Source organism: Aulonocara sp. 'chitande type north' Nkhata Bay, linkage group LG9 (assembly GCF_057382095.1).
Source record: "Aulonocara sp. 'chitande type north' Nkhata Bay isolate Kocher_YH1m ecotype deep benthic linkage group LG9, A_spYH_male_GT1.1, whole genome shotgun sequence".
Taxonomy (NCBI): Eukaryota; Metazoa; Chordata; class Actinopteri; order Cichliformes; family Cichlidae; genus Aulonocara; species Aulonocara sp. 'chitande type north' Nkhata Bay.
In genome coordinates this window covers 9,846,095-9,859,000 of record NC_141352.1, presented here as the reverse complement: position 1 = coordinate 9,859,000, position 12,906 = coordinate 9,846,095, and the positions used below count along the sequence as shown (strand labels likewise).

The following is a 12,906-nucleotide window of genomic DNA, read 5'->3' as shown; positions in this document are numbered from 1 at the left end:
TATTTGTAATATAACAGTTAAAAATGAAGCAGCATATTTAGGTCTGATTATCTGCAAAGATCCAAAAGACAGAATTTTACTAAATTGTCCCCCAATTATTAAAAAATCTCAAACCAAATTAAATCAATGGTTGCAGAGAGATTTAAGTTTAAGAGGAAGGGTATTGCTCTCAAAAGCAGAAGGTCTGTGTCAACTGACTTATGCAGCAATTTCTCTGCATGTGGACGGCAAAACTTGTAAGGATATCGACCGAATGCTCTTCAACTTCCTCTGGAAAAACAGGACACATTACATCAGAAAAAGTGTATTGATGAATGACTATGAACACAGTGGTCTCAATGTTTTGGATTTTACTACTCTAAACAATACATTTAAGATTAATTGGGCTAAACATTTTCTTAAAAATCCGGTATCCATTTGGAAGTTTGGTGGTCTAAGTTATCTTAGGTTGTGATTATAATATAGATAAGCTTCCAGAAAACCTTTCGATGTTTCACAAACAAGTTCTATTAGCTTGGTCCCTTATATATAAACACAACTTTACACCCCATACGTATTCAATTTGGAATAATAGGAACATAGTGTATGAAAATAAATCTTTTTTTTTTCTAGGTGGGTTGAGAAACGGATTGTTTTAGTGAATCAGCTGTTTAATCCTAATGGGCAGCTTATGTCCTATTCAGAATTCAATTCAATTCAATTCAATTCAATTCAATCTTTATTGGCAGACTACATGTCCATAAAAACAAGACAAGAAACACACACACACAACTCCCCCCCCCCCCCCCCCCACACACACACACACAACACAAGGTATACCATTAAATATATATATGTATATAAATAAGTATATAAAGCATTTGTAAAAATATAAAACCATAATATACATAAAACACAATTACTTAAAATAAATCAATAAATACACAAACACTTTAACCAGTGCTTTCTGAAACTGGATGAGTAACGGGAACCACTCACTGTCGGATCTGTAAGTGCTAAAATTATACTGTTACTCGAACCATCCAGTCGTTCTCTAAAACTGAACATTAACTTTCTTAAAAAGTGCTTTAAAAGTCCAGACACCCACAGCTACAAACATCTGACTGGCACTACCACTTCTAGGTATCCTGCAAAGGATTCTCATCGCATCATTATATGCAACATGCAGCTTCTGCATGCTACATTGTTTGTAGGATGACCACAAGGGGGCAGTATATAGCGGTGTGCAATACGCTTTAAACAAAGCCACTTTAACTGGAAGTGAACAAAAGCTGAATTTGCGTGCAATAGTATTTGCCTGCACATAGAGCTTACATCGTTGTCTGTATATGTCATCATCATCATTCATTTGCTCAGTAATAAAGTGACCGAGGTATTTCACCTTTTTATGAACTTCAAGAGTTTTTTGTGCCAGTTTAAACAAAGGGAAATTTAGCTGTTTATCCTGCTTGGTTCTACATATCAAAACAGCACTTTTAGCAGCATTGTACTCAATGTCATATTGCACACCATATTCAGTACAGACATTAAGAAGATCCTGTAACCCAGCACTGCTTGGACTAAAAACAACCAGGTCATCTGCATACATAAGATGATTTATCAGTGCTTCACCTAATATACACCCAGTGTTACAGGCTCTCAGCTGTATGGACAAATCATCGACATATAAATTAAATAAAATTGAAGACAAAATCCCACCCTGTCTGACACCATTGCTGACACCAAAGGGGGCAGAAATACTGCTTCCCCATTTAACCTGCATGTTCTGATGAGCGTACCAGTAAGAGAGAATCCTCACGATGTATTGAGGAACTCCCCGTGTCTTCAATTTATCAAAAAGTTTTCTGTGGTTCACTCGATCAAAAGCCTTAGAGGCATCAATGAAACACATGAGGACAGATGAATTTTTAGCCCTATACAACCTGACTATTTCCTTGAGTGCATATATGCACATGTCAGTGCCGTGCTTTGAAGCCAAACTGATTATCCAGAGAAGAGATGAACACACTAACTCTATCAAACAGGATTCTTTCTAACACCTTAGATAAAATACTGGCTAGTGCAATCGGCCTGTAATTATCCAAACAGCTCACTTTTGCAGCTTTGTCTTTCATAACTGGTACCAGTAAAATACACAGCATTGAGTCTGGTAATATGCCATGAATCATAAACCCAGTGAAACAGAGTGCTAAAAGAGGAGCTAGCCTTAAACTAGCATGTTTTAAATGTTCTGCAGTGATGTGATCCAAACCAGAGGATTTATTATCAGACAACCTATGAATGGCTTCATATACTTCATGTGTCCTTACACTTATTGTGTCATTACTCATGTCAAGATTGTCCTCATATGGATCACTTTTTATACAGTTAAACAACGCACTGTAATGCTGTCTCCATAATGCTGCAATGTTATCTGCCCCAGAAACACCTTCAACAGTTGATGGTAGAGATGGTTTACAGTTATTAAGAGCTTTCACCTCTTTCCAAAAATCTGCCATATTATTACACAACATTTTCCTGGCCAAAGAATCTGCTCTCAGCATTTGCTCATTTTTAGTTATAAAGCGAACAGCGTACTTATATCTGGCATTCGCACATTTTTTCTGTTCAAATTCTGGGCCTTGTTTAGGTCTTCCAGCCATGGCCCAACATTTATAAGCTATGCGAGCTTCATCATGGTACATGGATACATGTTCTTTCCAGCCAGGTCTGATGTTAGGTTTCTTATGCTTATATTGTTTATCAAGCAGTGTACCACTTTCATGCAGAGCAGTCACTATATCATCATACATGGAGCAGAGTAAATGTTTATGCACAGCATTCTTACAGTTGACATCCTTGCACAAAATAGCTTCTTTCGGCAAAGAAATGTTGTTCAGATGTATATCGGTATTACTATGATAAGCTAAGAAATCATCTTCACTACAAGCTGACCAGTCTAATTTTACACTGGTAGCAATATTAGCAATATTGTTTCCAGTTGTTGCTGGCATTTGTTCCACATTCACAGTAAAACCAAAAGCCAAAAGAATTCTTAAACACCTATAAATTTCCAGCCACACCCAAAGAATATGCCATATTATTTGATGCAATACCTACGGGTATTATAATGCTTTTTAAAGGTATTCAACCTTGCATATCATCTGTTTCTCTCCCCAACCCTTTAGATTCACACATAGGAAGAATCTGTCTAACAAACCGTAGTAAAAGTAATAAGAATATCCGTGCTTTGTTCCAGACAGAATCTCTAACTATTCCACATGTGGTCTCTTATTGGAATTTCTTTGTCAGTGACATTAACTGGAAAAGAGTATGGACAATTCCTAACAAGTAACTGGTAACGAATAAAGTGAAGGAAGTCTCCTTTAAAATACTGCATAAATTTTATCCTGCTAATCATTACGTGACAAAGTTCAAAAGGGACATAAATGTGAACTGTGGATTTTGTGGAAGCCATCCTGAGACTGTGCAACACCTTTTCTGGATCTGTTCATACGCTAGAACATTTTGGAAAGACTTCAGTAGATTCATTGCTGGACATCTCTATAAAGACTTTACTGTGAAATGGGAAAATCTTGTATTTTGTTTCTTTCGAAGGCAAAAAAAAAGAAGATGTTTACTTTATAATAAACTTGTTAGTTATCTTAGCTAAATTTTATTTTCACAAATGCAAATACAGTAACAAAAAACCTAATTTTAAACATTACTATAATGATGTTTTATGTTACATAAAATTGATTAGTGGATCACTCAACAAAAAGGCTATGAAAACTATTACTATTTGTAGTAATTACAAATTATTTGAATGTTTGTAATTCTTTGTATCACACCCCCTGGCATATATAATAATTTTGTTCTGGTTGTATACATGTTCAGTATACTGTTTCTTAATAAAGTTTATTTAAAAAAAAAAAGAGGACGCGGCTCATGAATTTGGACACCCCCCAAATGTAGCTTCTGAGTCACGTGACCGCACAGCAACGAATCACAGCAGAGCAGAAAATGGGGCGGAGCAAAGCATGTGTGCAAGAGAGGAGTCGAGCAGAGAGAGCTGCTTTTTCATGAAACGGGAGTAAAGTAGTGAACTTAGAGGAGAGAAACAAACTAAAGTATCGATCATAAACCACTACCAACGTCCTGATATCTGCATCGATCTGCCCACCCTTGTCTCATGGATCGTAGCTGAGATCAGCGTGAACCACGTGGGTCTCTGCTCCCTGATCTGTTTCCTGTGTTTGGAAAGAGTTCCAGCTTCATCGCGGAGTTTCTCTCGGTTTGTGGGCTCATCTAAAGGTAAGCACCGAGCTAACTTTACTGTGAGTTCAGTTCATGTTGAGTTTAGCTCCTGAATGAGGTCTTCTGCTGCTCTCCTCGGTGTCTGTTCACAGTTTATTGTGAACACGTTGAGAGAAGAGTGAGAGAGTGTTTGGAGAAAAACACCAACTAATCATTAGCTCAGCATGCTGGGAGAAGTTGGAGCAGAAAAGTCTTTTCATTGTCCCTGCAGCTGTTTTTCTGCCTGCACCAAACCTCTACAGCCTCGTTTGTATTTACCGCGTTGACTACATCCACGATTAAAAGACCTTACGCCCCTACAGCGTTATGTACGGTTCAATGTGTGCTCGCTATTCATTGTGCCTTTAGGTGCAGCTGCCCGTACTCACAAAGAAAGTTTTGGTGTGATTCTCCTTTGCTGAGATCAACATGTCTGAAACAACTTTTTTTGTGTTTTTGATGCAGTGTTTTCTATAATTCCGTCATAATGGTTTGTATGAGCGGTGAAACGTGTTTTACCAAACTTAAAGAAGTCCAGCCGCTTTCTTGTAGAAATTGTTGAACAACATGACACTAACATTACATTTTCCATTTGTATTGTTGCGAGCCTTGTATACCGATAAGATAAACAGATAAGACGAGGCCAAAAAACTGTGATGCGCCCACATTTTGGGAGAGCTGCACGTGTTTTACTGAATCAGGAAACAGACACACACAGTGCAGTGCGGACTTAAATCCACACGTGGCAGCACTGAAAGTAAGAGAGACCTTTAACCTTTGAACCTGTCCCTTATAGAGAAGGAAAACAATCACAAAAGTACCCAGTAGGGCTGCACGATTAATCGTTAGAAAATCGCGATCTCGATTCATACTTATGTGCGATCTCATTTCCAAATGACAACGATTAAAAAAAAAAAAAAAAAGACGGCAACGATTGTACCGCATTTTGATCCGGGACGTAATCTGCATGAAAAATACACAAAAAATACAAAAAAAACCCCTTTCAAATCCGGGGACCAGGAGGCATACAGTGCTGCCAGGGCCAACCTGAGAAGAGGCATCAAGACTGCCAAGCAGCAGCACAGGAGGCGTATCGAGGCCAGGTTTGAGAACAACACAAACCCAAGGCAGGTCTGGGAGGGCATCAGGGCTATCACGGACTACAAAAGGAGAACACCATCACCCTCAGCCGACAGTTCTACTCTGGCTGAGGATTTAAATCTCTTTTATGCCCGTTTTGACAGGGAGAACACCGACCCTGTCCTGTCCCCTCTCCCCTCAACCGATCCTGCTCCGGTCCTGAGCACTCATGAGCTGAGGCGTGTGTTCCGGAGCATTAACACCAGGAAGGTGGCCGGGCCGGATGGAGTGCTGGGCCGGGTGCTAAAAGACTGTGCTGCGGACCTGGCGGACGTCTTCACCTCTATATATAACACCTCGTTGTCCTGTTCACTGGTACCATCCTGTTTCAAAGCAGCAACCATCGTTCCCATCCCAAAACAGTCAAATGTCACATGTCTGAACGATTTCAGACCTGTGGCACTCACCCCCATTCCCGCCAAATGCCTGGAGAGACTGGTCATCAAACACATCAGAGCTGCTTTTCCACCATCCCTGGACTCGTACCAGTTTGCATACAGGGAGAACCGGTCAACCGAGGATGCGATCGCCATAGTGCTGCACACATTACTGGAGCACCTGGAACACAGGAACACCTATGCACGGCTCCTCTTTGTAGACTACAGCTCGGCTTTTAATACCATCCGGCCATACAAACTCCGTCCCAAACTCCACCAACTGGGACTTAACTCCTCTCTGTGCAACTGGATTATGGACTTCCTCACTAACCGTAGACAGAGTGTCAGAGTGGGTAAGAACACCTCTTCCACCCTTGTGGTCAACACCGGTGCCCCTCAGGGGTGTGTCCTGAGCCCTCTGCTATACACTCTCTTCACCCATGACTGTATTTCCTCCTGCACGTCCAATCTCATCGTTAAGTTTGCCGATGACACCACAGTGCTCGGACTTATATCCAACAACGATGAGACAAACTACAGGACAGAGGTGCAACAACTAGAGTCATGGTGCCACGACAATAACTTGGTCTTAAACACCAAAAAGACCAAGGAGATCATTGTAGATTTCCGGAGGAAGGGTCATAACAACCATCTGCCTCTCTTCATCAGCAGTGAGGCGGTGGAGAGGGTGAGCAGTTTTAAATTCTTGGGGGTAACTGTGACCGAGGACCTGTCCTGGGGCAACCATATCACCTCAGTTGCACGGAATGCCCAACAGCGCCTCTACTACCTGAGGAGACTGCGGAGCGCACACATTCCCAGATCTCTGATGTTGAACTTCTACAACTGTGCCATCAGCAGCGTTCTGACGTATGGATTTCTAGTGTGGTTCCCCAGCTGCACCAAGGCCGATCAGCAAGCACTCCAGCGGGTGGTGAAAGAAGCTGGCAGAATTATTGGAACAAGTCTGCCAGAGATCAGTAATATCTTCCCCACTCGCTGTCTGAGGAGGGTGCACAGTATCCTGCGGGACCAACATCACCCTGCGCGCCACCTTTTCCACCTGCTGCCCTCAGGGAGAAGGTACAGGTCTATACAGGCCAGAACATCCAGACTGGCCAACAGCCTGTATCCACAGGCTGTGAGGCTCCTGAACTCTCTGCCCCCCTCTCACGGACAATAACCATATCCAACTTCTTAATAGCACTGAACTTACTTGTCAGGTTCTCATGTTTACTTGTCATGTTCTCATGTTGTTACTAAGGATTGTCTTATTGCACTGGAGTCACACTGGGTTAAATATTTACACTTGGGTTTTAAGGGGTATTTATTATTTTCTTCATTATTTTATTTACGGGTTGTACGGAAGCCCCAAATGCAATTTCATTGTTCTCTGATGCAATTTCATTGTTCTCTGACAATGACAATAAATAAATAAATACTAAATACGAAAACAAGCGCTCACTCTTCCTGCTCAACAAATGACAAGGGCGGAGCCTTATACCACGTGATACAGAAGCTGCCGTGTGATGCTAAAATTAGCAGGGGAAAAAACAACGGAGAGCACGTCAGGGATGACGAGAAAGTGACAGGAGAAAATCCGTCCCGGTCAACCACCCAAACATCAATAACGGGAACCTTATACAGCGCTTCCCTATACACGTCGAACTCCCGCAGGCACAAAGAAATTACGGAGGCTATCACTTATCACCTGACCAAAGATATGGCTCCCATCAACACTGTGCAAAACGAGGGATTTAGGAAAATGATCAACATCCTAGACGAACGCTACACAGTGCCGTCCCGCAACTATTTTTCTATTGTTGCACTACCTGCTCTGTACACGCAGCGTTGAGCAACGGTGGAGACGGAATTTCAAGCAGTACAACATTTTGCAGCAACAACAAAACGTGAGACATTTGTTGTTTTTATGTTTATTTATTGTTTTTATGTTCAGTCTCAACTGTTACGAAGTTGATGTGCAGTTAATAAGTGCAATAAATATTTATACTGGAAAAGAAAATCGTGAGAGAATCGTGATCTCAATTCTAAGCCAAAAAATTGTGATTCTCATTTTATGCAAAATCGTGCAGCCCAAGTACCCAGTGACTGTGCTGGTTGGGATTGTAAAAAAGTTAAATAAATAAAGACCTAAAAATGTAAACATTTTAAAATGCCTGCCTCTACAAAAAGGAATGAGATGGTATTGTGATTTTGGGAGAAAATGTCACATTGTTAAAGCCATACAACTTGAAAATGATCACAAATGTACCTGAGAACACTTTTAATGTTTGCAGGTAACAAGGTGATTTTAATTATGTATTTTTGAATATCTGCTGATGCAGCCATGAATGTGGAAATTATGTGATTTCTGAATGTAATAATTTCCCATTTCTGAAGACTGCTTCAACAAAAATGCAGGTTTAATAGTTAATGATGGTTGATAACAGCTTGGTTATTGTACTGTATATTTAACTTATAAATTCGTATGTATGTAATATATCAGTGTGTATTTTCTGTTTCCCTTTTAGTTGTTGTAAAACATGAACGCTGTCACAGATGGTCTTGGTGATGTGTTAAATACAGGAATTTTGTGTTATAATGGAGTACCACCTAATGTGTGTGGGATCGTTATAGGAATGTGGTCAATTGGGGTCCTTAGGGACTAGTAAAGCACTATACAAATACAGGCCATTTACCATTTTACCATTTTTATTACATTTTAATTACATTTGCAGATTGTTTCGGTGGAGTTTAATAAACTCAGCTGTCTACATCGGAGTATATTCTCGAGCATCTCACACTTCTGATAATCAGTTGTCTGCTTGACGTTTATTCAGCTGTGTAAAAACTATAACTTTAATCTCAGCCAAACCGATTTACTCAGGAACAAATAAAATACTAAAAAAAACCAAACAATAACATTTCTAAGTTATCCAAGTGACTCATATATCATGTTTAACCTGAGTAGTGAAAGACAAAAAAGATGTTAAATGTTTATTTTGTGACCCAGAAAGAATAATAAGAGTAATATTAAAACTAACTGACTGCCGCCATTGTAGGAAACTGAGCTTTTTTTTATTTTTTATTTTGAAATATATACAGGGTGTAGCATCCCCTGGGTAAAGGTGGTGGTATGCAGGGAGCTCAGTGGTAGAGGTGGGCGATATAAACGATATACGATAGAAACAATATAAACTTGACCAACGATAGAGCGATATAGTCAAAATCTCTATCGCGATAGTGCATGTTGATGATGTCATCAAGCTGCGCCTGTTTTGGTCGAAAGCATCGCAGCGGCTAAAACCATTATCATCTGCAAATTATGCCAAGCGACAGTCACAGCAAAGAGATGAAGCACTTTTGAAATTTGGGGAAAGCCAAAAACTGCGCTTCCTCCACTTCCGTAACATTGATTCATTAATGTTGAATTCTCTCGCAGCTGCTCTATTCCCATGTTGTTGCAGTATATTAATAACTAACCTCGTATTGTGGATGAATGATCTCAGTTGTTCTCCTGACTGAAGTTTGGCCCGTGTACAGCATCCTGCTATACGATTGCATTTGTCCCTGACCAGCAGAATCCCTCACGTTAACTTTTAATGAGTGGAAAAAAAGTTGGCGTTCATCCTCCAGCTTCATTGTGCTAATGTTATGCTAACATAGCTGTGTCGCTAGCAATCACGTAGCACAACATTATATATCAGGTAGTCAAACTTCAGTAACCCCTCAAAGGCCACTGCTGTTTAGTTTTCTGTCTTCATTTATGTTGGAAGTGATAGCAGAGCTGTACGTTTGAATTAGTTTCAAAAATCTCTTAGAACATGTCATGTTTAGGTGTAAACTAGCGAGCTAACTTCCTGTTAACTTCTATCTCTGTTAAATTTAATAAATTCTGTTTTCATGGATGCATCGATGTAAAACTTAATTGTTACACCCGATAAAGCAGCAACGCTGATGATTTAATTAAAGATGAAAGAATTTAGACCGTTTTTAACTCTTAGTATTCGTTTGACTTTGGGACCTGAAGTTGACGGAGTTTTGGACCCAGATTACTCCGCGAAGCTTTTCACTACGGCAGCCATAATGCTCTGATTATCCATCAAGCTGTGCGGCTTACCAAAGTTGTACTAAAACATTTTTTTAACAGATTTCTGCACGCAGAAATCGGTTCGAGGTCAGTAAGCACAACCAGAATTCATACATAAGGCACACTCTCGATTTTTGAGAAAATTAAAAGATTTTTAGTGTGGAAAATACGTTATACAGAAGAAAAGAATATATCACGATATATATTCGTGATATATATCGCATGGCCCCACCTTATCATGCGATAAGGTGGGGCCAGGTTTCACAATGAACACACCCGAAACTATGGCTGATTGGGACCCACACCCAGTTTCACACCTTGGCTCAGGCGATTAGAGGATCATCAGGGGGTCCTTTTGTCCCTCTGTGGGGGGTTACTCCCACTAGGTTATATCTGGGACTCTCCACCATTTGACCTTAGAACTGAAGAAGCTTCTCGGATGAGAGGTGAAACGTCTTCAAGCAACTTAAAGAAGTCCAGACGCTTTTCTTTGCAAGCTCCTTTGACTACGATGACCTGGATGACTGAGAACCTTCACAGACATCACGATATATATTGTTACCGCACATGCTTCAAATTATATCACCTTATGAATTTTAGGCCATATCGCCCAGCCCTACTCAGTGGCCTTTTCCCTTTCAAGTTCTTGTAGGCAGCTGATGACTTTCTTTTTGTAGTTGCTCCTGGGATTTCACCTTGAAGCTTCATAGTAGAGATGTGCAAAGCAGCCAGTATCTGTATTTGTATTTATTGAGGGGGGAAAAGTATTTGTATTTGTATTTGAGTAAAATTCAAGCTGGGCATAAAAATCAATTTTTTGTGTTACGCTTGTAATTAATGTTATAGTGTAAGTATTCTTTAATTGTATCCATTATAGCAACTATGGATAGGCAGTATTAGTTGATTTTTTCTTTCCATAAATCCAGCAATGAACATGTAACGTCACTGAAAAGAAAATAACATAACAGCCATTGCCTCAACCATGGTTAAACCAACAACTAAGGTTAACCTTAGCATAGGTTGAAATACCTAAGTAACCTAAATGTACCATATAGCTCGCACAAGTGCATACATTCGACACAATCATTGTTTTAACCTTTTTACCGAACTTTATCGTTACTCTGTCAACAGCCTGTTGTCTAAATTACCAAGCTAACAAAGCTACGTAAACAGAGTGAACATAAGAGCACCCGAATGCAGATGTCAATAGTGCAGCGTAATGAAATAATCTCCCGATCTTCGCGAAACCTATAAACTGCCTCCAGAACACAGTTAAGGTCCAAAAAATCTATTGAACAAAAATAGTGATGCAGTTCAGTGTTTTTTTCGCTCAGCCGAGCCGTCTCTGTCGCTGTGTGGAGCAGCCTGTGTCAGTCACCTCTTTCACACGTCACTCACTCATCCAGTACTGTTCTGCAGTCTCTCAAGGAAACTCAGCTGTTTCATATAAAGTTTTCCCTTGTTCCCAAATATAAATATTTTTTAAGTATTTGTTCGAAATAAATATTCGTAAAAAAATAATAATTATTATTTTTTGTTTGGTTTTTTTGTGTGCCTTTCCGAATACTGTATTCCGGTTCTGCTCCACCCCTCCTTCATAGGTATTGTTACTGATGAGTGTAGTAATGTTTATTTGCTCTGCTTCTTCTTGCCAGGGATAAAATACATATCTATACTTTTGTGTCCCAGCTGAGTAACAGGAGGAGAAGAGTCTGGTGGAGCAGCAGAGGAACAGTTTCAGCCATTTGGACTCAGCTCAGCCACTAGAGAGGAAACAATGACTTCAACACAGGAGGTGAGAAAAGTATCTCAGTTACACTGTTATTGAAACTGTGTGCACAGCTGGTTGTTAACAGCAGCTTTATCTTTTCCATCCTGGGCTCCTCCACACATACAGAAGCTACATTCACAAACAAAAACCACAGAAGTTACAAGAAAATACAAAGATCATATTTTATCAGCACACATTGAAACAACATCATCATCAGTTGAACTCACAATATTTTTATGACATAAAAGATTTTCCCCTTTGACAAGTCTTATTGTAGCACATCATTGTAGTGGGAAACTATCACCAGAAGGTGGTGGTAACACACCTACAACGTGTTTCTTGACCTCTTTGATTCCACTAATGGAGGCAGTTTCAGTTTGTTCCACGACTGCATTTCACTCACTGCCTCTGTTTGTATCTCTGTCACTGCAGGACCAACATGGAGCGAGAAGTCAGCGCTCTCAGGAGGCCGACAAACCTAAAAGAAGAAAGGGGGAGAAGAAATACAGCTGTGACGAGTGTGGGAAGGATTTTACCCGAGCTCAACACCTGAAAAGACACCAACTCATCCACAGTGGAATTAAACCGTACAGCTGTGACTTGTGTGGAAAATCTTTTATCCAGGCTCAACACCTGAAAACACACCAACTCATCCACAGTGGAATTAAAGCGTACAGCTGTGACTTGTGTGGAAAATCTTTTACCCTGGCTGGAACCTTAAAAAGACACCAACTCATCCACAGTGCAATTAAACCGTACAACTGTGATTTGTGTGGAAAATCTTTTGCTCAAAGTAAAAACTTAAAGCGTCATCAAGTTACCCACTCTGGAAGCAAAGCGTACCCCTGTTATTTTTGTGGAAAAACATTCCGCCGTATAGAGTCACGAAATATACACTTACGCAGTCACACTGGACATGATGTTTATTTCTGTGATCAGTGTGGAAAACTATTTACAAGGAATGTACATTTACAACAACACATGTTTACCCACAATGAGGAGAGACCTTATAAATGTGACCTGTGTGATAAGACTTTCAAATCTCCACATTCCCTGAGAAAACACCAAAAGATCCACACCAGAAAGTAACTCTACAAGTGCAGTTACTGTGAGGTATGTATTTATATTATTATCTTCTTATTTTAGACTGAGTGTTTGGAACAAGTCAGATCAGTAAACTTATGGAGTTATATTGGATGAACTGATTGAAAAAATGTGTTATTTTCGTCCAGTAAGCTGAGTGTTATTAGTAG

General features: G+C 40.0%; 1 pseudogene across 1 annotated transcript in view; it reads left to right on the top strand.

Annotated features, from left to right (window-relative positions):
• The first annotated feature begins 4,038 nt into the window (after positions 1 to 4,038).
• LOC147321609 (uncharacterized) overlaps positions 4,039 to 12,906 on the top strand; it is a 32,767-nt pseudogene continuing 23,899 nt past the window's right edge. Inside the window, exons 1-3 of the transcript XR_015130965.1 lie at positions 4,039 to 4,293; positions 11,572 to 11,677; positions 12,086 to 12,614. The product of XR_015130965.1 is annotated as an uncharacterized LOC147321609 (transcript). The remainder of the gene's footprint in view (positions 4,294 to 11,571; positions 11,678 to 12,085; positions 12,615 to 12,906) is intronic.